Source organism: Ischnura elegans, chromosome 11 (genome assembly GCF_921293095.1).
Source record: "Ischnura elegans chromosome 11, ioIscEleg1.1, whole genome shotgun sequence".
Classification (NCBI taxonomy): Eukaryota; Metazoa; Arthropoda; class Insecta; order Odonata; family Coenagrionidae; genus Ischnura; species Ischnura elegans.
The window spans coordinates 29,423,595-29,449,714 of NC_060256.1; the positions used below are offsets into that span (position 1 = coordinate 29,423,595).

The 26,120-nt window shown below is 37.2% G+C and overlaps 1 protein-coding gene and 1 long non-coding RNA gene across 2 annotated transcripts in view; both read right to left on the reverse strand.

The window, feature by feature from the left end:
- LOC124167907 (dynein regulatory complex subunit 7) overlaps positions 1-26,120 on the reverse strand; it is a 306,013-nt gene that overhangs the window by 162,332 nt on the left and 117,561 nt on the right. The gene's annotated exons all lie outside the window — the stretch shown is intronic.
- LOC124167910 lies at positions 1,645-5,384 on the reverse strand. Its single transcript, XR_006866789.1, has 3 exons — positions 5,170-5,384; positions 3,341-3,465; positions 1,645-3,244 (listed from the first exon to the last, which is right to left on the reverse strand). It is a non-coding gene; the product is annotated as an uncharacterized LOC124167910 (long non-coding RNA).

Genomic DNA, 26,120 nt, shown 5'->3' on the forward strand with positions numbered 1-26,120 from the left:
AAATTATTCTTCTCGCAAACATTTCAACTCAGGTAATCCACCGTTTTAAGTTTCGTGACGCCATTTAAGGTAGTTTGAGCGAAAAATCAATCATCATAGAATTCTATGATTTTTATCTCATTGTAAAGAAAAAGTCTTGATCTTTCCAGTGATATCATAATATACACCCCTTACCGGGCTAAATTCAGAGATATTTGTGAGCAAAGAGAAGCTGATTTACATGGCATAGATAGGAGCCATGCGCTTTGGCGACAGTATTTATTTAAAAAGAATTATTTCCCGTTCATAGAAATCGACGAAAAACTAACTGAGTGTAGTAAACTTCATTTATGAATTTTTGGTTGCATTAAAATTATAGGTCACCGGTAGTATAATTAAAATATAAAAGAAAAACTTTTTGTCGAACAGGCATTTCCTGCAGACGACCGGATGCCGGAAGATTCGGCTTGGCAACGCTGCTTTAGAATTAAACGTAAACAAACATGATCGCATACAAGGAATAATTGGAAAAGGAATAACTGGATATAATTGATTGCGTAAGAGTTTAGTGTACTGACTTTCCATATTGTCGCAGTAAATTCCAAGTACAAAAATTACTTCGTGGTGGACATTGGGAAGTGAAATATGAGACTCGCGATTCCTGATACTATTTGGGTTTCTGTAAACTTCGAATGAAGAGATTTCTTATGTGTACGTAAATATTATTTGCAATGCTTTGGGAGGAAAGATATTACCGATTTTACGCATACTAAAGGTGTCTGCGTATTTACTTTCACAAGTACGATTCTCCATCCGCATTAATGAACTTGCTATTTGTGATGAAATCGAGTGGCTCAAACCATCTTTTAGGTATGAGCCGTGCGTGAAACCTATTGAACAACGTTAACAGGTAGTTATTGACAAGTACTTTTCATATTTAAGTCAACGCAGTCCGAACCTTACATAAACGAAAGGACAGGATTCATGGCGAGATATTATGAGTGTAGTCATGCGTTTACACTTAAGTCAAACAACACATTTCGTTTATGGTAAAATTCTGTTGAATCATCTCCCTTTTGGAAATCAGAATTCATCCCACAATGCATAAAACCTACTAAATCTTGTTGCCTTAACCGAATTTGAGGAAACCTATCGAAAAAATGAATGTATAACCAGCCCTCCGAATATATTAACATTGGTCGACATCGATTTTAAATTACCTATGAATGCAGAGCTGACTACTAACCACGAAGCAATCAAACGAATCTAATCTTTAGATAGAATGTTACCGAAATATAAATTAATCTTCCAATAACAGTCATATTGAGTCTCAAAGGAAGTGCATCTTGCCATTTCCTTACAACAATCCCTTAGGAACAAGAAATTCACACCAAATGGACTTCTGCTTACATCATTACAGAGATACTAAAAGCTAAAAAATCACAATATTGTGCTTCAACCACTAAAATATCCATAACACTATTCTAAATGAAGCTTGCCATTCATCTTGATGCCTACTGCAATACCCCTTACCTTTAGTTAAACTGGATACAATTTCAATTTTCTGCTTTTCATCTCAAGGCCCTATTCTGGAAATATATGCACATAGTTACCAACTTAGGGTTTGTAGGAAGGAATCAGACAAAAAATTATATATTACTACACTTCTGGTATACATATTTATTATTAATACATAACAAAAATTACAAAATATTTTCAGAAAAGCACTCTACAATGTTACATAAATGTAGCAATACACATTTCAGTTTCACTGAGTGTTGGCTAAGAACATAAAAAGGAGAGCCAGGGCTCCCAAGAGACATTAAATTGGCTGCTATATACTTTGTTTGTTTGTATATGAGGTATTTCTCTGCTGTCTTATCACTCTAACTTGCTTGTGATAATGTTCCCTCATATTTCCAATGTAGTAGTGGGATTTTTTCCTTCAAATCAGTGTTAAAAAAATACACTTCAGGCATTCACAGTAAATTTTGAAGAAATGGGCAGAGGCTAGTCTTAAAAAGAAACATTTCTTTGTTAGCATTCAACACTGCATATGCCATGTGCCCCACTCTAGCATAATAGAAGAAAAAATGAAGGCTACAGTAAGGAGGCAAGTTACAGTCCCTGTGAAGCAACTTAGGTTGTTCCCGGAGTCATTGTAAGAGCAAAAGATATAATACGAAAGGGAATATGTTACCAATGTTAGCTATGTATGCTGATCTTGATTGTGCTTAACTTCAGGAGCCAATAGCATTGAACATGGAGACCACCAGATTTGCCTTAACCTTATTTCTACATAATATGGAGAAGCTGGTGGACATTTTCAGGTTAATTTTATATATAAAGATATTTATATACATAGAGTGGAACACAATGTCTTTCAGTAATTAGATGGCAATTAGTTAAACAGTACTTTAAAATAACTTTCACCGATGCAAATAATAATAAAATCCTTGCTACCCTTTTAACAACAATCCCTTGGGAGGGACAGCATAATTTTCTTGCCAATCAAGGTGTGCAAAGAAATTGATCAGCCCTATCGACAAAATCCCACTAACAATTCAGGAGGGAGTTTCTAAAGAGTCATTCTCACTCAAAGGCGTTGACGCATTAACCAGTATACAAGATAATCACCCAAAAGAAAACATGGAAAAATTGCCCAATATTATGTCACGCAAACCTTTAGACCCTTGCAGCAAACCTGAAGATACTGGTTAAAATACTCAGGAGACACCTGTTACCACAAGCCAGAGGACGTGGGGAGAATCTTAAAGAAGCTAAAAAATCTCTAATAGACTTTACAGTATGACCATTGCTACTATGTACATTTAAACCATGCTATACATAAGGCATAAGATAATTTATCAGTCTTACTCTTTTTAATTTTCTCTTTTTATTTATCATCTTATTTATTTATCATACTCTTTAAGTTTTCTCAACTCCTCAAAATATTTACTAATAGCCTCAATAGACTTGTGAAACTCTATTCTCCTTTGGATGGTAACATGGGGCTTACCATTGATACTCTCTCCCATGTGTACTTAATCTTATTCCCTCAGTTCCACATATACTGAGTATTTCCACCAGCTTCTCCATATTAATGCCAGCTGTAGCCATTTGGGAAATCATTAAGCTTGAAATAACACTCCACAGGGTTTGTAACATTCCCACCTTCTGTGTCTTCTACACATTGCACAGATAGTCCTGCATACATCATACGCAAGTAATTTTTTGGAGTGGTAATCAATGACAGACCCATGCCCTGTGAATGTAAAAAGAAAGACATTTTAACTGTTAACATAATAAAGAGGAACAATTTATGCATAATTTATTTCCCAGAAAATATGATGGAATTTACCAGATTTACTGTCGTATGATTACCCATTGCCTTTCTTCTGCCATCCATAATCATAAGAGGCAATGATATCTACCTCAGCTCCATCATTGCACTGCATAGGAGACTCTTCACTGGGAGTCATGCCACTGAAATAAATTATGTATGTATACTGAATGAGGGGCCACATATTAATTAGCCAATGCACTGCACTTAGATTTCTGTGACTGGGTGGAATTAAAACTAAGGAATAGAAATAGTATGATAACATTGGAGGTAATCTACCCCTTAACTTATGATGTTCTTGATTCAACATTAGGGAGGACATTGTATATGTGTCAGACACTTATACCCTATCATTGGTTAATGTGACACAAATACATTTTGCCACTTTGGAACTCATTAGCCTAACTAGAACATTAATCAGTATGTATAATGAAGTATTCCTAAAATTATAAATTGCAATATTTCCACTGAGTTTTATTATGACAAAACGCGTTTCATTGCTACAAACAACATTATCAATTGTTGTAGTCATAATAAGACTCAGTGGAAATATTGCAATGTCTTTTTAATTGTACTAATATTAAAGACCACCATATTGTGCCCAACATCATACCAGATATAGTGAAGTAGGTTGTAATTATGATAAATGTAGGAAAGCAACCACAATCAGGACAGAACCATCAAGAACAACAGGGAGATGATGTCGATGGATAGGAACATTTTCCTGCAATATTATTTCCACTAGTAAAATATGATTATATGCAATTCTTTTGGAAAGATAAGTTCAATGTGATCATTAGCATTCACTCAATGCAACATTAGGAATTTGAAATGAATAAGGGTATGCAATTAGTATGTACAGCCTTGCCTTTTAAAAAATTAACGACAGAGAAAACATTTCTTCACATTGCATAAAAAAACAGGTTGTGAGAGAAGGATGAACATCATAAGTGGAAAGGGTATGGCCACGGAAACAAAGCTGATTGAATTATAACTAATACTCCTCTTCTGGCAAGCACATGCAAATAGCTGTTAGAGGAGACAGGTAATCCCTTTAAGAAATCAAGAAAAAGTTTTTGATCCACGAAAAATATTGAAAGTCTTAGATAAATAAGTAGCATGTAAAATTATGACATAGAGTAATAGTTGCAACACTGAGCACACCAGTAAAAGGGCTGTGCTGAGTACTTTACCTCTTTAAGAAACAATGACTAAGGAATAATAATCAAGGAGAAATTAGATTGTCTTCAATTGCTGAATAAATACTTAAGATATGGATACTATAGTTGAAAATATATGTTAGATAGACTTCTAATCCTAAGACCTGATAACAGATCACCATAATTAATCAACTTATAATCCACATTAACACAATCCAGCAATTATTGATTTTCTATGTTAAAAACAGCAAATCTGTGGTAATTCTCTGGTTCTAAATACCAAACACTTTATATAGCTCACATCACCAAATTCCAGTCAACAGTCACTTAATCGATAATGATTTCATCCAAAGGAACCAATAACAAATTACATTGAAGGACAATAAAAAATTAAATGAAACTAATTTAAAATTACACTTGAACAAAGTAATCATCAAAAAAATTAAAGCCTCTGCATTTCCTAAATTTTAGTTTATATATTGGACCTACTACTGATAATGTTCTTGGAATGCAATGTACATGGAAATAAAAAGCACACCGACTGAATATTTCCAAGAGATATGAAAGAACGTAATGCAACCACAAGGCACATTTAAAAAAAAAAATTAACTTTCACATTGGGTTTCGGGGGACCAATAACGCTACTACTTATAGTCTCATTTTTTAAACTGATGCGGTGAAACTTACGGTGTTAAGGCCAAAGTGAGAAGCTTCTCCACCTCCACAGCTTCCGTACTCGATTGCATCTTCAACCTTTGACCCCACAGATCGCTCCTACCTTTTCCAAGTGGAATTGGCGACAGACGGAATAATTAGGGTTGCCAAAACCCGATTCATTTGCTCATTCCCAACACATGACAGGACGCACACTATAAATGAAATAAAAAAATTATTTCAGCTAATAACATACTTCCATTCTTAAATTCGCAATGAGTTATTTACTAGAGCACTTACCTATATTCACTAAACGTTCGAGAAGAACTCTTCTGTCCCTTCGTAAATTCCTTCTTCCGCACAAACCGCCCCGCTTTACTAGTGGATGACTTCATCGTTAAAGCAGAGAAGGCTGAAAAACTGGCATATTTCACTAAAAAGTTAGAGAAATACTCGACTTTCTAAAGTATATTTCAACACCGAAATCTCTGCACTCCTGTAACGCTTCAAGCCATTCACTTGTTTCTCTGAATTTCTAGTTGCTAGTTGAGAGTCGCACCAACCTAAGAAATTTGACGTTGTTGCCAAGTCGAACGTCTCTTTGACATATGTCATTTCTAGCGATACAATGCTTTAAAATAGCTTTCTAATATAAGTAACCCTTACATTTTTATGTTTGAACATTTCAGATGCCAGGATATCGTACTCCAAGTCGGGATTAAGTCCATACTATATTAAGGAAACTTAGTATTATATTACTAAAAGTACCGTTGGTACCTTTGGTAATAAGTCAAGATAGAGTTTAAAATACGTATATTTTGTTCATTACCGAGAAAAGTAAGCAACTGATGCAAATATTTTCCCGACAAAAAATTATAAAATTGTATCGAAAACCTTAAAAACTCTTGATACTTGTAAAGTTTGAGAAGATACAGTCGCTGTTGTGACTACGGATCTATCTCGCTCAAACTACCTTAAGTTCCAAAATATTGGACTTACCTTAATGCAACATTTTGTAAAATGCATTAAAAATCGTTGATTACTCGTCATGTTGTAGAAAGGCGGCGGATATAAAAACGGCCAATTGAGTACCTATTTCCTTTCTACAGTTCCGAGGCCGTAGAAACTCAACTCCCATTTTTGAATTTACTCGTCATGTTCTTGCAAAAAAACTGGGTGACATCGGGCATTCTTTCATTTTCAGTAATGACAAAGTTCGCACAGTAAAAAATCTTATCTTAAAATCTTAGGAAAAAATGTTCTGTTTTTAAACTTAACTGTAGGTGCTCTACCGATTGGATTTGAAAATTAATGGTCCCAACTTGATGTATCACTTTATAAATCAATCGCTTTCTACTTGCTCTTATGGTGATTTTTGTCCACGAGAGAAGGAATTATGAATTGATCTACAGTACCCTTTCCCATAATATATTTGAGACGATACACGTCATTGAGAAAGTAAGAACTAAGGGACGCTGAAATCACCACCGCACGGCCAGTGCCCAAATCTCACCTCCCCGAGTTTTGTGGAAGGCATCCAACATTGAGAAACAGGAAATTTTCGTTTTTTACACCCTTAACTGTATGTGCTTCACCGATTGGATTTCGAAATTATTACGCACACCATGATGTATCACTCGATTCACATTTATACATACTCTTACGGTGATTTTTGTCCATGAGCGAAAAAAATAACGAATGCTTCTGCAACATCCCTTCCGTGAATTTGTGAGGGGATACAACTAATTGAGAAAGCAAGTAATAGAGTTAAATAACCATTTAAACTATGGTTCCGTTTTAAGTTCCCTAACGCACTTAAGTTCCAAAATATCGGACTTACCTTAAGGACGCATTTTGGATAATACATTAAAAAACGTTGATTTCTCATCTTGACCTTCCGAAAAAGAATTGATTGACATCGAGTACGCCATTACGTTTGAAAAAAACTGATGAAAGGTATTTTATAAAATGATAGTTCCTATAATATAAAATTTTATACCTATCATCACCAGACAACTACCATCTCTTAGAGAATTAGAGAATTCATGCTGCCTCAATGTATCAAAGTTGGTGGAATCAATCAAATCGACCCCACATTCGAATAAAACTTCCTGAAAACGTGTAAATTGAGCATCATGTTCATTCAATAATCTGCATGATAAGGAGCATATTTTTTTCTAACGTCGAATGACTTGTGAAAGGAATATGTTTTGCATCATTTTGCCGCATTATTAACCTTGTTATTGTGTCACTATTATCCGTCTTTAAGCAGGGTCCATTATGAAATTCTTTTCTTCTTGCTACTTAAGCTAACAATAAGATAAGGAATGTATCGCCTGAAAAAGAAATATTCAAGTAATGAAATGAGTTTATAAGTTAAATCTACAATATTCCCTCAATTTGGAATAACACTTTTCTCGTATATATGGCTGTGTTTACTGCATAATTACGTCATTTAGGAACATGTGTGCAAGAATTTGTATGCTTACGCTATCAAAACGAATAGTACCCTAGGCAATATATAAGTTGTTGTTCACATCCTTCAGTCAACCTTGGCGCAGACGCGTTCTTTCGAACTCTTCATCAATGTACGGGGACCACCGTAAAAATTTCGAGGAAAGGGAACCCTTAGGTTACTTTTAAAAATCCGAAAAGGGCATTAAGGAGCACAATAGAACCCTTGGATTATCCGTCCTTAAGCAGGGTCCGAGGCAGCAGCGGTCAAGATAACGGAAGAAAAGTTCGGAAAAAGAGGAATGCTAATGAAGTAGCGGTCGTAAAATCCTCGTCCCTAACTTTTGAGGGTTGACTTTTTTTGTTCGAAAAGTCAAAATTTTAAGTATCCTCCGTGACAGCGGTGTGCATCTATTTTAAGCTTCCCAATTTCATAACACGCTGAGGATTCGACAAAACAACTGTTCGCGGTCAAGCACCTTCCCATACGGTTTCCGAGGAAATTTGCGGAGCCAAGGATTTTTGAGTCCCTGAAACACTGTTTCGTCCTTTTATCTCTCATTCCACAGAAAATGGAAACCTTGAAAAGGATATGAAATTTTGGGATCGAATAATAAGTTAGCGTACGAGCGAGGCAACGAGGCTAAATCCCTGTTACATCCATTTGGTTGTTTTTGAATTAATTATTTCGAAAGTAAAGGGCTTCATATCATAGAAGGAATGTGAATTATGGAATAGACTTTATTGCAGCGAAAAAACGGAAATAAGGACGTATTCTGAATGTTGCTCTATACGTGAATTTTCATTACAAATGATAAGGATACCCGTAGTAATGATACATTACATATGCGCAAAACTGTAAAAGAATTACAATAGATTATTATTTCCTTAATTAGAACAGCTCTCCAAAGGAAGTGGGCTCAACCAAATACAAGAGAGGAAGTAGCAAGCGGAAGTAATTTAGGGATAATATGAATAAAATGAGGGATAATGCATAATAAAAGAACCAGGGACAGCAAAAATAGAGTGGTGATCATTCACGACGACAGAGAAAAGAAGCCTACTAGTGCAAATTCAGAGAACAATTCAGTCAATATTAAATCAGAAATTTCAAGAAATATTCGTTACATTCAAGCATTCAGACCCAGCACGAAGATCATATATCTCCAAAAGAATAGAAGCAAAGGAAAATAATAGATTAATCAACTCTATAAATAAAATAATAGAGGGTTCAGTGAATGACTGCATAACGATTTATGATTTACAGTGGTATGCTGCGCAACCAGTAGCGCTGAGATTGAAAAAGAAATCAAAACAAGGTAAGAGAAAAAATAATGTAATTAAGGCCAAATCTAGGGAAACAGACAAAAGGAATGGGTATGTAACACAAAGTAGTAGCAATAAACAGATAAAAAAGTTGATCATGTGCAATCCTACAAAATTTCAATTTCGATACTCAAATGTGTTTCGATGAATTAAGTCCGAAGTTTACACGCAAATTCGAACTCGGGACTTACAATTAGCGGTCAACTTGGCCACGAACGATCAAAACCCTCATTATTATTGAGAATTTTCATCAAGCTTTCTAAGGTATTAAAACGTTTTTAATCGTGATATTTAGTGATTTTTCCGGGTATTCTTCCGCGTAAAAAAATCACTAAATATCATCATAATCTCCGCGGAAGCCTACTTGGAAACGTTGTTAATCGTAATTGGAAAAATCTTTAAAAAACATGAATCATATCTTTTAATTTTAAAATAATAGAAGTCCAAATAATTTCAGCTAATTTGCAAGAAAACCTTTCCAAATAGAGTTAATTTCGAGGGGGTTCATTTCATAATGCATAACACTCGTAAATTGCATTTTTCACCCTTTTTTACTAGATCTAGACAGGTTTCAGCGCCTTTTTGCCATTTCGGAGGGTTTTCTGGAATAGAGTTTTCTTTACTATGGTCTCGTGATATTTGGTATGGCATGGTATTTGCTTTGGTATTTGACTTTTACAATATTTCCTAGTTGGTTAGAGAGGAGTACACGGCCTGCGAGGACACCCTTCAGCTCCCCTAGCTCTCCGAAGATGCGGTCCAAGCGCCGCCCTATCGCTCCCCGTCGCGAAACACGAGCGGGCGTGGGGGATGATGGGAAGGGCCTGTGAGCGCCGCGGAATGAAATCCTTGGAGGAAAACAAACGCCGCCGACGGGGCGCGCGGGAGAAAAATCAATCCGCTCCCTCTCCTAAGTAAGAGTGCTAGGGCTTGCGCTGTGTTTGTTGTGTCCGGCCGGGAAGGAGGGGCTTTCATTAGTCGCCCAAAATGCGGGCGATCGGCCGCCAGGCAGCGGGGAGATACTCGGGCATCGAGCTGGGAGGCAGACACTGGAGTGGGATCTTGATCTAATGCTTTAGGTTCATAAGGTTCTAACGGCAATTTTAGCCGAAGACGATATTTGGCGATAGTAACCTACGCCACTCAGTAACAAATGACAATGCATTAGAATTAACAATAATAATTAATGAAAATCAAAGCGCAAATAAGGTATGTCAAAATTCTTGTCTTTTCTTTTTCATTATTGTACAATAGCACTTTTTATATTTTTATTGTAAAAATGTCGTCGTGAAAATTGTTCATCTCTTCATGTATGAATTTATTGTAAACATTATTCATTGATGAAGATAGAATGAAATATCGAAACATTGGCAAACATTTTGCATTCCATTTCACTGACCTATACTCCAAGACTATATTAATTACTAAATAAATTGAGATCATGATTACCGAATTTGTGCACTGCGGGTGACTCCGTTAAGATATCACCGCGGCAAGTCCCAGTATACTTAAAATAATCCGAGTAATTTCCAATAGCAATAAAACGTGCGTTCTTCTTTAGGGATGACTCTGCTGAAATTATAACCAATAAACTAAAAAGTTTTTGCTCGGCAAGTGAAAAGGCGAAAAAAGGACATCTGCTGAACATGAGCATAGGGCATTTCTGACAGCGTGACAATGAGCCAATTTCTTGAATGAGCACCACAAGACATTAGTATTCACAATGAATCGTCATCGCGACCGCATAATAAGAAGGTAATAAATAAGAGGAAAAAAGCAGGAACTCTATGCAGCGATTTGGAAAGTGAAAACTCATCTTCATTTCTCTGCCGTCATAATAGCCTTATCCTTCCTCATGGCCTTGTAATGGATTCAGCTCCCTCTTATATGAGCCGCTGCAGATAACTCCCCCTTACTATAAAAGGAACATGATGGATGTCTGATCAAAAGTACCCTTTAGATATTCCACATAAATGACTCACAAAAGACTCACTTAAGGAATTTTTAGGACAATTAACCGCGGACAAACCAGCTGCATAGCTTTACGGAGTCATCCCCCAGTGCGCATGAGCCACGAAAATTCTACAGAAGTTAAATCATTTCCATGCCAAGGTAAATCATATTCCTTGTGTATAATTTGCACTCCAAGAGACATCAGTTATAGCTATTGCCAAACTAGATTTGGGACAGAAACCATTCAGCAAAAAATATTTACGGCCTCCTAATTTAAGTCCATAATTTATGTCCACAAATACTGCAATTTTTGGTCCTGTCTCCATTACAAATGCCACCAACAGTAATATAAATAATTCAAACTTTATGCTTCACGACCCCTCATTATATATATATATTTTTTTTTAGATCAAGAGATGTGGGTCAATTGTATAATGTAGCTTTCTCAATAATATCTGATATAACAGCAACAGAAATAACATTGTGTTTTACCGTAGTAGGTAGTATGGAGGTAAAATAATGGGGCAAAGTAATGTAAATATATCTATAGCAATGGAATTTTCCTCCCTATTGTCCTATTACTTCTTCCAAACACACACATTAGAAATGCTCCCATCATTTTTATCATCATTACATTGGAAATACCATTTTATTCGTTGCGACCAATCATAGGGTCAAATAATTCAAGCCTCTAAAAACTTTTCCATTTGTAATCCCAAAACGGTGATCTTGAATAATGAAATGAAGTTCGTTTGTGATTGGAAACAATTAAAAGAACTGACCGTTTATCCCTTCTTTCTTTCCAATCAGATTTCCGGAGAGGTAATTATATCGCTCCACAATCAATTACTTTCTCTCGATGGAAGATATTTCAGAAAATTTGGGAGATTGGAGGGCAGAGGGACCGTTATATTATCCTTGAAAGCGGTAATTCAGATGGAACGAATTCTGGATTAATGCGCCTAATTTATCGCCTTCTAATTCGTTAATCCACTGTATAAAATGTGGTTCAAAAATCGAAGAAATAGTGAGCGCGTAACTAAAAGAATCAATCGCAGCGAAAAAAGAAATGTGGATCATTACACTCCGGATATTTCGCCCATCGACAAATTATAAGGCCGGACTAGATCACCGATTCAAGCAATTTCAATCAATCAGGGTTTTAAGCACACAATTGAATGTCTTTTTTTATAGTTACTCAAAAGATGTTGCAAAATCGGGTGTCGAAGCCGTAAGTTCCCGGTTTTGATGCCCCCTTATTTCAGAATATTTTATGGTGTTTACCCTTCGCAGATTTATCAAGGTAGAATTGAATGCATATTTCTTCTTTTGGTAGAAAGTCGAAGGAAATTCTGAAAAAGTCTAACAGACCTTTCGTCGCTGAAAACCCTATGACCGTTACGAAGGATCGGAGAAATAAGTGGTAGCCCATCCAATATAAATATTATTTTGATAGCCCTGCTTGGTTTTATCAATAAATATTTCATTATGATAATGATTTCATGACATTTATAAAAATTAAATCTAAGTAAGCATGTAATTATGTAAATGGAGCCATTTCCGATTCGTGTGTTTTTTAATGTTTGAGGAATAATGCCAAAAATGACGAGGTGACAGATTTCATACACGGTATTCATCGTGCAAGCCTATGAACTTCATGCTCAAAAATCAGCAGGTAATTCATCTATGTAAATTATGAAGAGGATGGGATGATGGAGGGGAGAAACGCTTTTAAGAGTACAGACCGTTGGCCATTTATTACACAGTCCACGCTGATTCACGTAGATTCTCCGTTAGTACCCGATCCAAAATTCGCCGTATAGGAAAAATACCAATGTATTAGAGCGAAAACAAAAGTTATTCATTAATTTGCCTTTCTAGATTTAGAAGAGCATTAAACATTCAGAATCGAGTTCCATGTTACTATTTTGAAATGACGGCGCACAATCGGACACGATTTGCAAAATGAATGGCGTTAAAAATATTTTCCCCGAAGTTTAAATATTCACACTTAATAAACAAGAGATCTGACGCTTACCTGAGACACCTTATACCGCGAGGAATTTGTCAAGGGGAATCCTGCGGCTGAATCCAGATTTGAGCCTGGTACCTTTCAATCGAAAACCAAACACACTATCCTATTCCTCTAGGTCAGGTACCTCGCTCCCAATGTAAATGAACCTATCTCATGGGTGTTATGCGTATGGTTATTCTTTTCCCTATCGAAGAACACTGCATTGCAATTCCCTTGTCGATTAACGAATTAGGAGATTTTCTCTAAGTATGTTCAATTCATAAATATTGCATCGCAAAACGCACACGAAAATATATTATAAGCACGCCAAATCTACGATTAGCATAACAAATTTTGGAGGCACGAATTTTGAAGCGAAAAGCTGAGTTAAAAAAAAAACACAACTATACCGAGAATTGGAAATCTACCAGGATAGCGTAAATGAGAGAAGTATTCATTAAAATAACTCCCATTTTCCGATATAAGCATTTTTAAACATGTAGGAGTGATTTCTTTCCATGTTGAAATTTCACCAAATTAATCAAAATACTTCAGGAATCATTTCCATTAACACGCTTTCCCGTATGAAACACGAATTCAAAAAACTTTATCAAATGCTTCCTTCCAATTTATCGTCATCGCTACCTTCCTGCGATTTTTCTGTCTGCCTTCAAAGGGCCTCACCGGCTGACTCTCTATTATCCACTGCTCATCCAGCTATTTAATCCAAAATCGTCCTCCACTCCCCTGCACTGAGCCTTAAATCTCTTTCTTTGTCATCCGTGTAGTCCACCCAATTCTCTTCAATCTTTTACAAGTCAGCAACCGAAAAGCCTTTTCGCTCATCTCACGTCCGATTACCCCTCAAAAAATATTTCAGCTGCGAAAAGCAGTATCCTTCCTGCCGCTAATTTTAGGGAACAGATCTAAGACTTCTGAATGGCGATGGCTCAGGTGTAATATTAGTAATCACTAAAAAAAGAGAGAGAACAGCAACTAGAGATTACAGAAGCATAATATGATTATGACCGAGTTTACAAAAGTGTTATTACGAGAAAGCAAAACATACGAATCCAAATTTTACCTTGTAGATAGTATTGGCCGTATTTGAAAACATTTCAAACTGTGCGAGGTGGCATAAATATTACACTACTAGATGACCCAATGAACTTCGTGTCACCTTCATATCTATCTATGTACACATAAATCAACTGCAGTTAGTACTTCTCGCTAAAAATCGAAAATGGCTAAACCGATTTGGCTAATTTTGGTAATTAAATATCTGTGGAAGTCCAAATACTCCTCCCGTCTTTCAACCACGTTTATCTAATCATTGTGTTACAGATAATTATGTCAACAAATAAGTACCTACCTTCAATTTTTTTCTGTCAGTACCGTTTGTAGCCTAACACTGTTGAATACGGATATTAAATAAGACATCTTTACAATTCAAATGAATGTAACATCTTCTTATACATTCAATACTACAAAGTTACAATAGAGTTCATCAATTTAATGCTTTATGATAAATTATATTTATTTCATTCTTCACCCGCAATTCTGCCATAACAATACGACATTTATTATCATTAGTATCTCTCTCTGGTCATCAGTACGGTAGCTCTTTCGCATTTGATTGATTGCAACAAACTAAGTTTGGTCGTAATCTCCTTAGTAAATCAAAGAAAAGAAAGTTCTCGCCCACTTAACGGTAAATAGTGTCGCTATATCAAGCTATATACTTATAAATGGATGATGGTCTTAGGATAAACAATAAACGGTTATTAACAAAATTAGCTTAAAGTAAGTGAAGAATGTTTTCGCGCACTAAATTTGTGAATAATTAATGGAAAATGAACGTTTTAACGTCTAAATCAAAGGATTTATTTTGTGAATAAACTTAGGAAGAGATGTCACACTACACTAACAATACTGACGGCCGTAAGCCGAAAACGCTCAAATTTCAGCAGTTTTAAGAATGTTTTTTCAAAATTCACCGTAAATCAAGTGGAAAACGAAAATCGAGTTTCAAGAATTAGAATAGGTATTTATTTTTCTTTCCAATGGTATATGTTTCAACTATATTTGACCATTATCAATAAGTCAAATACGCAAAAGAAAAAAGATCTGCAGGCATTAATAAGGAACTTTACATGCATTTCTTATGGAAATGAGTTAGAGCCCATTCCTAGGCCTCATGGGCCCTGCAGAATAATATTCTCACCGTCTAAACCTTTCCTAAACTTCTACAAATATATTAAAATCAAAAGTAGCCATATCGGTGCAGTGGTTCTCGAGTTTTAGCGAGACTAACGAACAGCAATTCGTTTTTATTATATAGAAGATAATAATAATGATTACGTTAACTTTATAAAAATTTCCTCTAAAAATTTTAAGAATTTAAATAGTTGAAAAACACTAGACTTATTTGTTCTTTAAATCCATATAAATAGCTATTTACACGGTCCTAAAATTCGATCACATCCTTCCATTCATGGTCAGCTTCGTATGCACCAAGATTATTTTCTCGGTGGATACGAAGATTACGGTGGTTTTATAACTTAATGTGTTTGGATCTATTTTCTTGCTACAGCAAGTAGCAACCCTACGATTAGCCAGTAATTTATTGAGTTTTTAATTTTTTGTATAAGTAATATACTTATGAAGGCCTTATAAATGAATCGACTGTGGGTAGGAAACCCTAATTAAGTTTAATCCTGGACCCAGGGTTAGTCCAGGGTAAGCGCTTACTTCAATTGATATTCCCAATTAGAATATAAGAAGACGATAATACGAAAGCCTAGCCATAATTTTAGTAATCACTGAAACAATTTACGAACTATGCATGGGTAAAGATGATGTAACACGGATTAGGCATTAAAATATGGCCAGACCTTTGGGTGAAAAGTTGTAAGTACTTAACGGTCAAAACTTCCTCATTTCAATGAAATAGCTTTATCTCGAAAGTTTTAGAAGTTTAGTTTAGCAGAATATTTTTCTTTTTTAAGTTAAATTTCGTGAATCCAAAGATTATATGCTAAGTATTGAATCCACTCTCTGTAAAGCAATATTAGTATGGTAGATCTGGGGGAGATTCCAATCCCCATATCAAAGAGAAATGGTAATTGTCGCTGCTGTTACACATAAGCCTTGAAACCGGGAATTATCCATTGTTGTCGCGTCGAATTTACTCCTCGACCCAAAAGCAAGCATAAAATAAAAAATACCATATTTAAAGGCTTAATGGAAAACATCAGAACTTGACAAGAGCCCAGTAGTCCACTCCACTTATTCGGATTACCATTGCGCTAAATGATATCAGTATTTGCAGCGTAGATTCATCCCCCTTTCTTTCTTCTCCCCCTCTCTAACCTACCCCTGCCTCCTCCCACCATTTTCCATCAGCAGCTGATAGCGGCCTCACCCTATATTTTGATTCGAATTGACTATATAATGAAGGATTGACTAGGTTTGAATGATTTCTTCCGGAGACACACACCATTCACCGCATTCATTTGGAGAATATGAAGTCCGGCACAAAAATATTTAGTTTATGAACCGAATAAAATACTAAGAAAGCTGCACAATTCGTCAAAAACTGATATGAGCAAACAGCAAGTGTTATACATCTTTAACATGAATTAGCCTGGGAGCCGCTGCTGACTCAGAGGCAAAATGCTGGGCTTAGATTGTTTGAGCAACCAAGAACAGGTATCACTCAGAATGGCACGGAAAACGTAATGTTATTGTTGGAATCTCACTTTTTTCCAGGTCTGATAGAGACGAAAAAAAAGAGATAAATTTTTCCGTCAAACCAAATCACCTAATTTTCGATTCTTTTTTTTCTCAACGACTGGTGTCCTTACATTCCCCACATATACCTTATGAGGCCGCATGTAGGGAAAAGTAGATGTAGACTATATTTCATCATTGTTAAGAAAACAAGCCAATAACCAGCAATTGTTGCAAAGTGCAAAAAGAAGGAATATATTTTTAGGATTTTTTTATTCGTATGATCCTGGGAAATGCTACTTTCTTACCTTGAAAGTCAGCAGAACATTTTTGGTAACATTGTGATCGCCAATACTGAATTATGAAGAGGAGTCCATGTGTAACATTCATGTGTAAGGTAAAATAATTATGTAAAATAGAACACTCTTCTTTTATATCTTGATGTGCACTGCATATTACCTACGCTGCTGGGAAGACATCAGACACGGCTCATGGAATTGCTCACCCCGAAATGAAAAACCAGGAAACTTCAGGAAAGTTAATCTCAGCGGGAGACTTGAATATATTATAGAAAAATATTATTCGTGTGGTCACGAGGCAAATTTCAATAGCCAATATCAACAAGTGTTCACAATACAATATCAGACGAGACCTTATCTTTTTTCTCCCGAAAACAATTGCAGTCATGATTTAGCGATGGAATGAAACAGGTTCCTCTGGGTCAAGTTTTATGTTTACTCTTAATAAAAAAGATTAATGTCGGTGGTTTTTGCCGCAGAACAAGTACTCCAACTATTCTAAGCCTGGGAAAAAAGAAGGATTCGCGTGATATTTTAGAGCGCGATTCCAAGCATTCCTGCTAGGTAAGCTTTCCCACCCCTGCCCATATGGTAAGATCACCCTTTCAACGAGCGTAATCATAACGAGATGCCTCCACACGCATGCGGAAATTATCCGATTAGGGAAAAAGTGCTGGACGTTGAAGAGCGAAGTTGGCGGATACCTTTTGGCCGCGAGTTAGGAAAAAAAAAGAAATACCCACCGACGCCGAAGCAAAAGGAAAGGAAGCGGCATTTGCATATAAATGACCCGATCTCGCTCACAGCTATGGCTTGCTTTCCCAGCGGCCTAAGAGGAGCCCGGGGTGAGACGAAAATCCCGCGGAGGTCAGGCGGAGCACGCACGGCCGTGCCTTCGTCAAAAGCAGCGGCCGAAGGGACAGAGGACAAGGGACGGAGTCGCGGTGTTCCCGCGGAAAGCGGTCCTTGGCCCTCCGGTCTCGCGTCCCGCGGGCGCAACGGTCAACTCCACGAAAGGGATTGGATAAACACCTTCTTTTCGTTTGTTGCATTTTCTCACAGCCGTGCTAGTCCAATGCAGCAGTTGAAAACGGCAGATTATGTCAGTTAGACCTGAGTAATCCATCGAAAATATCGCGGTAGTTAAATATATTTCGGGAATCCTGTACAGAGGTTTTGACATTGTGATGCATAGTTGTCCGATGAAAATCGTGAAATCGCCATACAGCAAAAACTAAAATATAGCGCCCCATACAAAGATTACGATGAGAAAAAGTCATATGATAACAACCGTGGTAGGAAGAATCACCGCCGATGAAATGAAATTTTTATTTAATTGGGGAATTGATTTAATTAGACCAGAAAAAATATTCCAGATATTTTACGAAGGATTTCATCAGGATATTTTTATCGGACTCGATAATACCATATTTATTGTCCCGATGTTAGATATCGTAATTGTAGATATGAAAATATTACCGTGTTCCAATACTGAATTTTCAACATCACCAAGGCCCAACTGCACTGCCTTAACTTAATGAGGACGATCTTTCACCTTGACCAATCTCATTTCGAAATTTAGATATCATTTGCTTATAAACTATGCTATCATATTAATACTTCAGGGAATATAGAAAGAACTTAGTACACATTTTTCTGTATATTAACTATAAAATATTTTTCGGAGTATTTTCTCGAGGTCGAAATTTATGTATTTCAGATATCTAGCTAAAATGACGAAAAGAGTTGACTAGACTGTTGACTAGACTGAACTATACACTGAAAATTTCAAAATTAAAGTGCTAGTTTTTGCTCAAAATATATGCCACGAAAAAAAGACAAAATATGACCCATCGAGTGGGAGTAATGCGTCCTCTCAACGGCCAGTATTCAAGAAACAATTTATTCCGTCATTTGATGGACTTAATTCCACGAGCTCATGACTTAAAGTCTGTATGATCGCTGCTCGCTCAAACTTTCACATACTTCGGAAACTTCAAATTTATCATGTTATATTCTGAGAATCAAGGTACCCAGATAAATGCCGAATTTTTATTGCAGCTAATTCTATTGATATTCTCGGAGTTATAAATTATATCTGAATATCGAGAATAGACCAAGGGGCTATAAAATATATACATGGGAGATTAAAAAATTAAAGGTATTTCATTCACCAAGGTCTTTAAAAAATTAAGCTCTAACAAATTGAAAATTAATAAGTAATTTTTAGAGAAAAGAATTAATTTGCAAGAGATCAGTCCGATGATAATTGCGATTTGGTTTCATTTGAAATATTATTCGCATATTTAAAATGCCACAGTTATTAAGGTTAAAATAGGGCATTTAACATCTCCCTGGTAGTTCCGTATTTACTCCTTGAAAAAAAAATTATTCGAGCTGGATTGGGAGATAACAATTCTAAGCACAACTCGCTTTACTCGGCATGAGAGGGGAAAAAATGAAAAAAAATGGAGTAGGGGATAAACAACTCCGGCACGAGGGAGGATGAAAGAAATCTTAAATCCGCCCACCCTCTACACGGCCGGAAATCTGCCCGTATACATAGAGCGCGCGTGTATTCCGAGGGCGCTTTATCTGCCGAGAAAACTTGAACAAATGGAGATTGGCGTATCAGTCACATCAAACAGGTTTCCCATCGCGCGGAGGGGAGGGAAGAATATAGGGGGTGGTGGAGGAGGGATGGAAGGGGAGGGGAGGAAAATAGAAACAAGAAGAGTGGGCATAAAAAAAGGAGGGTTCCACTGACGGGAGGATTTTCTGCGGAAGGTTCGATGCAGCGGAATGGCTTGTGATCCGGCCATGAAAAGTCGTCGGGAGGAAAAGTGAAGACACATCACTTGACCCGCACGCCGGGAGAGGGCAAAAGGTGTTGAGGAGGATGAGGGAGTAGAGTGTAGCGGAAAATTTGATGGCGATAAATTTAACGCACTAAAATAAATCGCAGTGTTATCCCCGGTGCTTCCATTTGTAAGGAGAGACGGACAATCTTTGAAGTTTGAAGAAAGCCTCCGAGCACCTTTTTATTTCTTTACGGTTTTGGTAAAAATTTAACTAGACTAACTTGCCACGTTTCGTTTTATTTCTAAAACTACATCGGGACGTGGTTCTCCATTCACAAAATTTCAGACCCAATTTAAAAAATTTCTCATATTCCGGTATTGAATTTTCAGCATCATCGAGGCCCAACTTAGGTGCCTTCACTTGAAGAGGGCGATCTTTTCACCTCGACCGGTCTTTTTTCGAGATGCAGGTATTAATTGCTTATAAACTATTCTATCATATGGATACATTCAGGAACAGAACTAAAACATTCTTTTCCAATAATAAAAACTAAGCGAATACACTCTTTTAAAAAATAGAAAAAATTAAAGGTTTTTTGAAGCTAAAGTTTAGTAGTTTTAGAAGTTAGTTTTTCTTATCATAATCTCGAAAATTTCAAGGAAGATGAACGAGGAAGATATCGATAAAATTGAAGCATTTAAAGTCTCTCTGAATATATTTATTTATTAAATTACTTTGTCACTTTTCATTCATTAATTTTCATTTTATAAGGGAGTAGAGAGAGGAGTATGGTTTGCCGGAAAATTTGAATGAGAGAACTATATTCATGGAAAGTATTTGCAATATCACTACTGCTTCCCACAGTGACGGAAGACATCGATCATAGGCATTTAAGTGCCTACATAACCTTCTTTATTTATCATTTCCTTTATATACATTCAATTTCCAATATTTGATTTTCATATTTGTCTTTTTCTAATTTTAATTTTTAATATTTAGTATTTAAGATAATTGCATTTTGCTCTCTTACCTTCACAAGGCTCTATTTGCAACTACACTACATACGAGTTCAATTTCTCGCCCTACAAGTAAATTATTTTACATCCCAATTATGTGAATGTATTACTATAGTCCCTCCTAGGAATTAGATCATTTTCCCGTTAAAAAGTCAGCCAATGGTTGAAAACCGTGGATACCGATTGGAAGAATATAGGTGAGGTACGGTTTCAGCACCCATTAAAACTTCATATTTTCGTTTTTTTACTCTATCTTTACAATCGGGAATACAATTTCCGACATTAAAATATTTTGCCAATTATACTTCCGAGGTAGGTCTTAAGAAACAATGGATATGAAAATTTAGAAAGAATCGATGCCAAGAGCCTTCAAACATTCAAGATAGACTTGATTTGTTACAGTACTATTCTTACCCTTACTGCTTGGACACAATTGCCACCATTAGCACCATTGTGACAATATTGGCAATGAAACAACGTTGAGTTGAATTGAGGACAAAATGTGAGTCAGGAGGGAGAGGAAAAGACAAATGGGAGAGATGTAGAGAGGATGACGCGTCGAGGGGACATCTCTCATATGACAGAAAGAGATGGGAGAGGAAAGAGAGCAGTTCTCCGCAAAATGAAGAGTGAAGGGCGACCAAAAAATTCTCAAGTTCTGATTGAAAAGACTAAAGTGGAAGCTTATTTTGCGGATAATCCTTTTCTGGCATCAGTGGCGGCTGGGCTCGGTCCTCCCCAGCCAAACTGGAAATCGCGGGTTCGAGTCCCACTTAGGTAGGTTACCCTTAGCCAGGGAATGGATGTCTGCGGTCGTCCATTTTTAAGTGTTCCCCCCGATGTAAAGTCAAATAATGACGTTTTCGAGGTGACGATTATAAATAAATAAACCACATAGAAAAACACGCAAAATAAAAATATGCATGGGATTACTCGATCGACTCCATACACTACTAACCTACCGCGCTTATATCTATACTTTATTTGACGTGATGCAATTCATATTTTACAGAAACTACCCTGGACCAGAGGTGGAACCACGGAGATTTGGCTTACAACGCCACTGCGCAGACCACTAATTTAATTCCCATTTTAGAGGATTCTTTTCCCTTTGCATTTTATGTGGATTTCACCGCCGTTTACGGGGAAACATTTTAATATGTCACATTAACCGCTATGACCTGATGATTCCCGATCGGGGAAAATTATTTTCCATAGAAAATGACGTGAATAGAAGTTAAATTCCATGGAAGAAAGAGGTAATATTTACAATAATGGGAATTATTGCGGTGGATATAAAAATGAACTTTGTGAGCAATTTATTCAAATATTGACAAATATAGTTTCATAAAAGTATAATTTTCAATTGATAACGGCTATTTTTCCAGCCTTTATATCAACTCACCAACCTGTCTGTTTGTTTGTCTGTTTGTCTGGTACAAATCTTGTAACTCAAATTTGACTCACTTCCTGTGAAGCAAAAACGCTGAAATTTTGCACACTTCTTCATTTCCGATGACATTACATGAAAATATAACTTTTTCTCTCCAACCCCCCTTTAACCACCCCCCAGTCAACCTATAGCCCCCCAAAACATGTTTTTGATCTAAGAAGTTCCAAATGGTCGATTTTCGTGTTTTGCGACCACAGTAAAAGTTATCCACTTTAGGTATATCCACATAGTAGTCATTTAAAAGCATAGGGGCGGCATTTTGAAACATAGGGTGCTTACCATTCACTGAAAATTTAATAAATATAGTGACTTTTTTAATACGTCACTTTTGGTTTTTCGGGGTCACTGAGTTTTTTTGCTTTGTGTCATATATAAACGTTGCTCATCCCCTGTAATCTAAATATAAAGGCTGGTTGTTAAAAAAAAATTTTTTATAAGAGCTTATTTTCTATAAGCATGGAATTTTCTTATAGTATTAGGAGTAACTCACTCGCAGATCTCAATCATCATGAGCACTGCCCAGATAACAATGAATGGCATTTCTATTTCCAATCGTACCTATATATATCTTAAAAGATTTTTAGATTTATCCTTGGTGTATTTACTTCCGACTCACAACGGTGAAAAATAAAACAAATGGTCACTCGCAGTAGCCCTGTTGATAATACACAAAGAGAAATCGTACGAAATAGTGATGAAAACATGAACTCCCAAGCTTGCATTACCCCCTTCAATTTAGCCTCGGCATTATCGAGGATAATGGGTTGCACATAATTCAGTCACCGCTCGTCGTCAACGATATTGCGCTAAGTTCGAAGCGCATCGGCCAAGTGATTTTATGGCCTTTCATTTTTGATGCCGAGCACAAAGGGCACCACAGTGCACTTTCTCTCTCGAAAATTCAACTGCGAAACGAGAGTGGCGTTACCGAAGGGGGTTATCATTTCAAGTGGCCAACCACATGGGGAATCTTGCTAGCCTAGCCAAAACTGGAGCGTCCCACGTTGAGTCTTTGTGATATTTTACACCAGGCATTTCAATCTACCCTCGGATACATGCAGTCATGTACGTAGTCAAAAAATAGAACAAGATAGGACAGGGGATGTATTTTCGGGTCGTGAAATTCGTTCGTTTCCGCAAACAGCAAAAAATAAACGATGCAGTATCTACTGCACCTCAGCTCGTATACCATGATTTACACTTAAATTTCACCCGTAAAAGTGACGTAAGAGAGGTTAGTCTACGATTTTTATTTCATCTCAAAAAAGTAAATTACGACTCTGCACAAAGATTTCTTCCATATTGATAAGTAAACTGGGCAATTGATTAACTAATCTGAATTCTGAGACTGTGTGACGTAAATAAAAAATTAAGAACTTTAGTCTGTATTATTTCAATTAATAATACGCTAGGGGATGGCCGAAGCTTACAGTGATACTCTGCCTTACATATTAATATTTTACATCCACCCAAATGAAGATTTATATATACCACTGGAGCTAATCGATAGAATTGATTCTATTATGAAGATTTCACGTTATTTCACGAAATCTTCATGGCAATCTCTTCACTGGGGCCATACATATTCTAGGAAATCCAAATACTACCCCCATGAGGTGCGAATATATGCCCCTCACCCTCGACCCCGATACGAGCATCTATGTACGCCAATGATCTACGAGTTACCTTTGCATATATGAAATGTATTTAAGTAAAATACTTTGTAATGCAAAGGTAGTCCCTCTCCCAACGTGAAGATAGAGGACACACATGTACCTCAATCTCAACCATTCTTGTGACCGGTGACGGACTAGTCGTGCAAAAGTTATGCTATTGTTGAAATTTTCAGCATATGCTGAGTAAATGCCACTACACATTTGGTTGTATCTCAAATATTGAAAAAAATATCTTAAAAAATAATTTAAAGGTAAAAGGTAAATTTTCGAATTTGAAATGCAGGCAAAATTCTGACAACGGTTTACTATAATACCCCGAAAATTTCAAGAATAAATTTCTAGCGGGTAACTCGTCACCAAAAATATCGATCGAGCTTGAGGTTTACTTCAACTTAATGGCAGGTATGAAATCTGAGAAAATAATTAAATTATGGCATTTTCGAATTTGAGTCACAGACAAAATGCTGACAATGGTTTGCTACAAATGCACCGAGGATTTCATGACGATAGCATAAATTTTGCAGCGGTTAACACGCCACCAAGGAAGACCGATCGAGCAGGACGTTCTCTGAATGGCAGGAATTTCCGAATTCGAGATGCAGGAAAAAACTGACCACTATTTACTTTTAAGTACCCCAAAATTTCAAGATGACAGCACAAAATTCTATCGGGGAACCCGTCACCAAAAAAGACCGGTCGAGCAGGAGGTAATGGCAGGTACGGCAGGCCGTGCCTCAAATTGCTACGAAATTCAGTGTTATATTCCAGGGAGTGAAGTCCACGCCGGTTGCGCGATTCCTCTCTCCTCTGGAAGAAACGGCCTTCGGGGAGGCAGTGGCCGATGTCGCTGGCCACGGGCCGCGGTGGGAAACCCTTCGTCCTTGAGCGTTGCGTGAGTCGAAAACGGCGGCCGGAAGCCGCGGCGGGATATTCGGCGCCACTCGAGGTGGACGTTGGGCGTGCATCGCGTATTCCGGCGGCTGGGCCTGGCTGCGTGCCCGAAATCCTGGCCCAGCACTCGACACATACCGACAAAAAAACCAACATCGACTTGCGCAAATATGGATCGGGTTCCTAATTAGCTAAAGTTAAAATGTCCGAAGACAAGAAGGTCCAAATGCCAATTATAGCTGGAAAGAATTATTATCTCCGAAAGTGGTACATTTTATTTATATCCATTACCCATATATAAAACATCACTATTTCATCTTACATGAGGGGGAGCACAAGAAATAACAATAGACGATGACAAACATCCATAACCTGGAAAGAAGTAACCTACCCAGATGGGACTCGAACCCGCGACCTTCAGTTTAGTTGGCAAGGACTGTAACCTGCCGCCACCGAGGGCGTGAATAAGTGTTAACACTATTAAACCACTGCGAGCTAGGCTAAGGTCTTATGTTAAAAAAAATACTTGCAAATTTTCACGATTATGAAATTCGCTACGACCTTGGATTCAATATAACTACATCATCTCCAAGGTCTCCTTCACTTTGAAGATGATGTGGTAATATTGAAACTTAGGTCGAGATGAATTTTATAATCGAGAAAAATTGCCAGTATTTATTTCATTATGGAAAAACTCCACTTCATCACGCTTGAATCTTCGGATTTTATGAAGGTCCCATGAAAGGCCCGGCGAATCATGCTGATGAACTCTTCTCGGGAAATCAGCCCGGGTCAGGATGGACATTGCTGCCAACATTCGCCCTGATGACGGTGGCAAAGAAGGCCATCGAAACGTTGGCAGCAATGTCCATTCTGACCCGGGTGATTTCCCGAGAAGAGTTCATCAGAAAGGATCTTATGGTGAATTTAGCCCTCAGCGGGTTAACACATATTCTCATCCCTGTGGATGATTGCCTAAGTGAATCGAAAAACCTGTGTCTGAGATATCAATCTTTTCCAGCTAGTATAGCTGAAACAATTTATTCCCTGTATCACACCGATGCAGGATGGCTAACGCAGAGACTAGAGCGTTGACCCTCCTCCCAAAGGACATAGGTTCAAGTTCCAGTGGTTGCGGACACAGTACCAAGGGAGCCCAATACCTACCACGGTGCTATGCGGAGAGCGCTGGAAATAGAGCGATTAAAATTGATGCCTCAACATATCATTTTCGAGTCTCATGGTCATTTTTGCAGTCCTATTTTGCATAATTTTACTGCAACTTTCCGCATAATTTCCTCGATTCCAACTCTCATTACCACGATAGCCAAAACTGGCCGTAAAATTTGATTTTTGTAGACAAGCGCA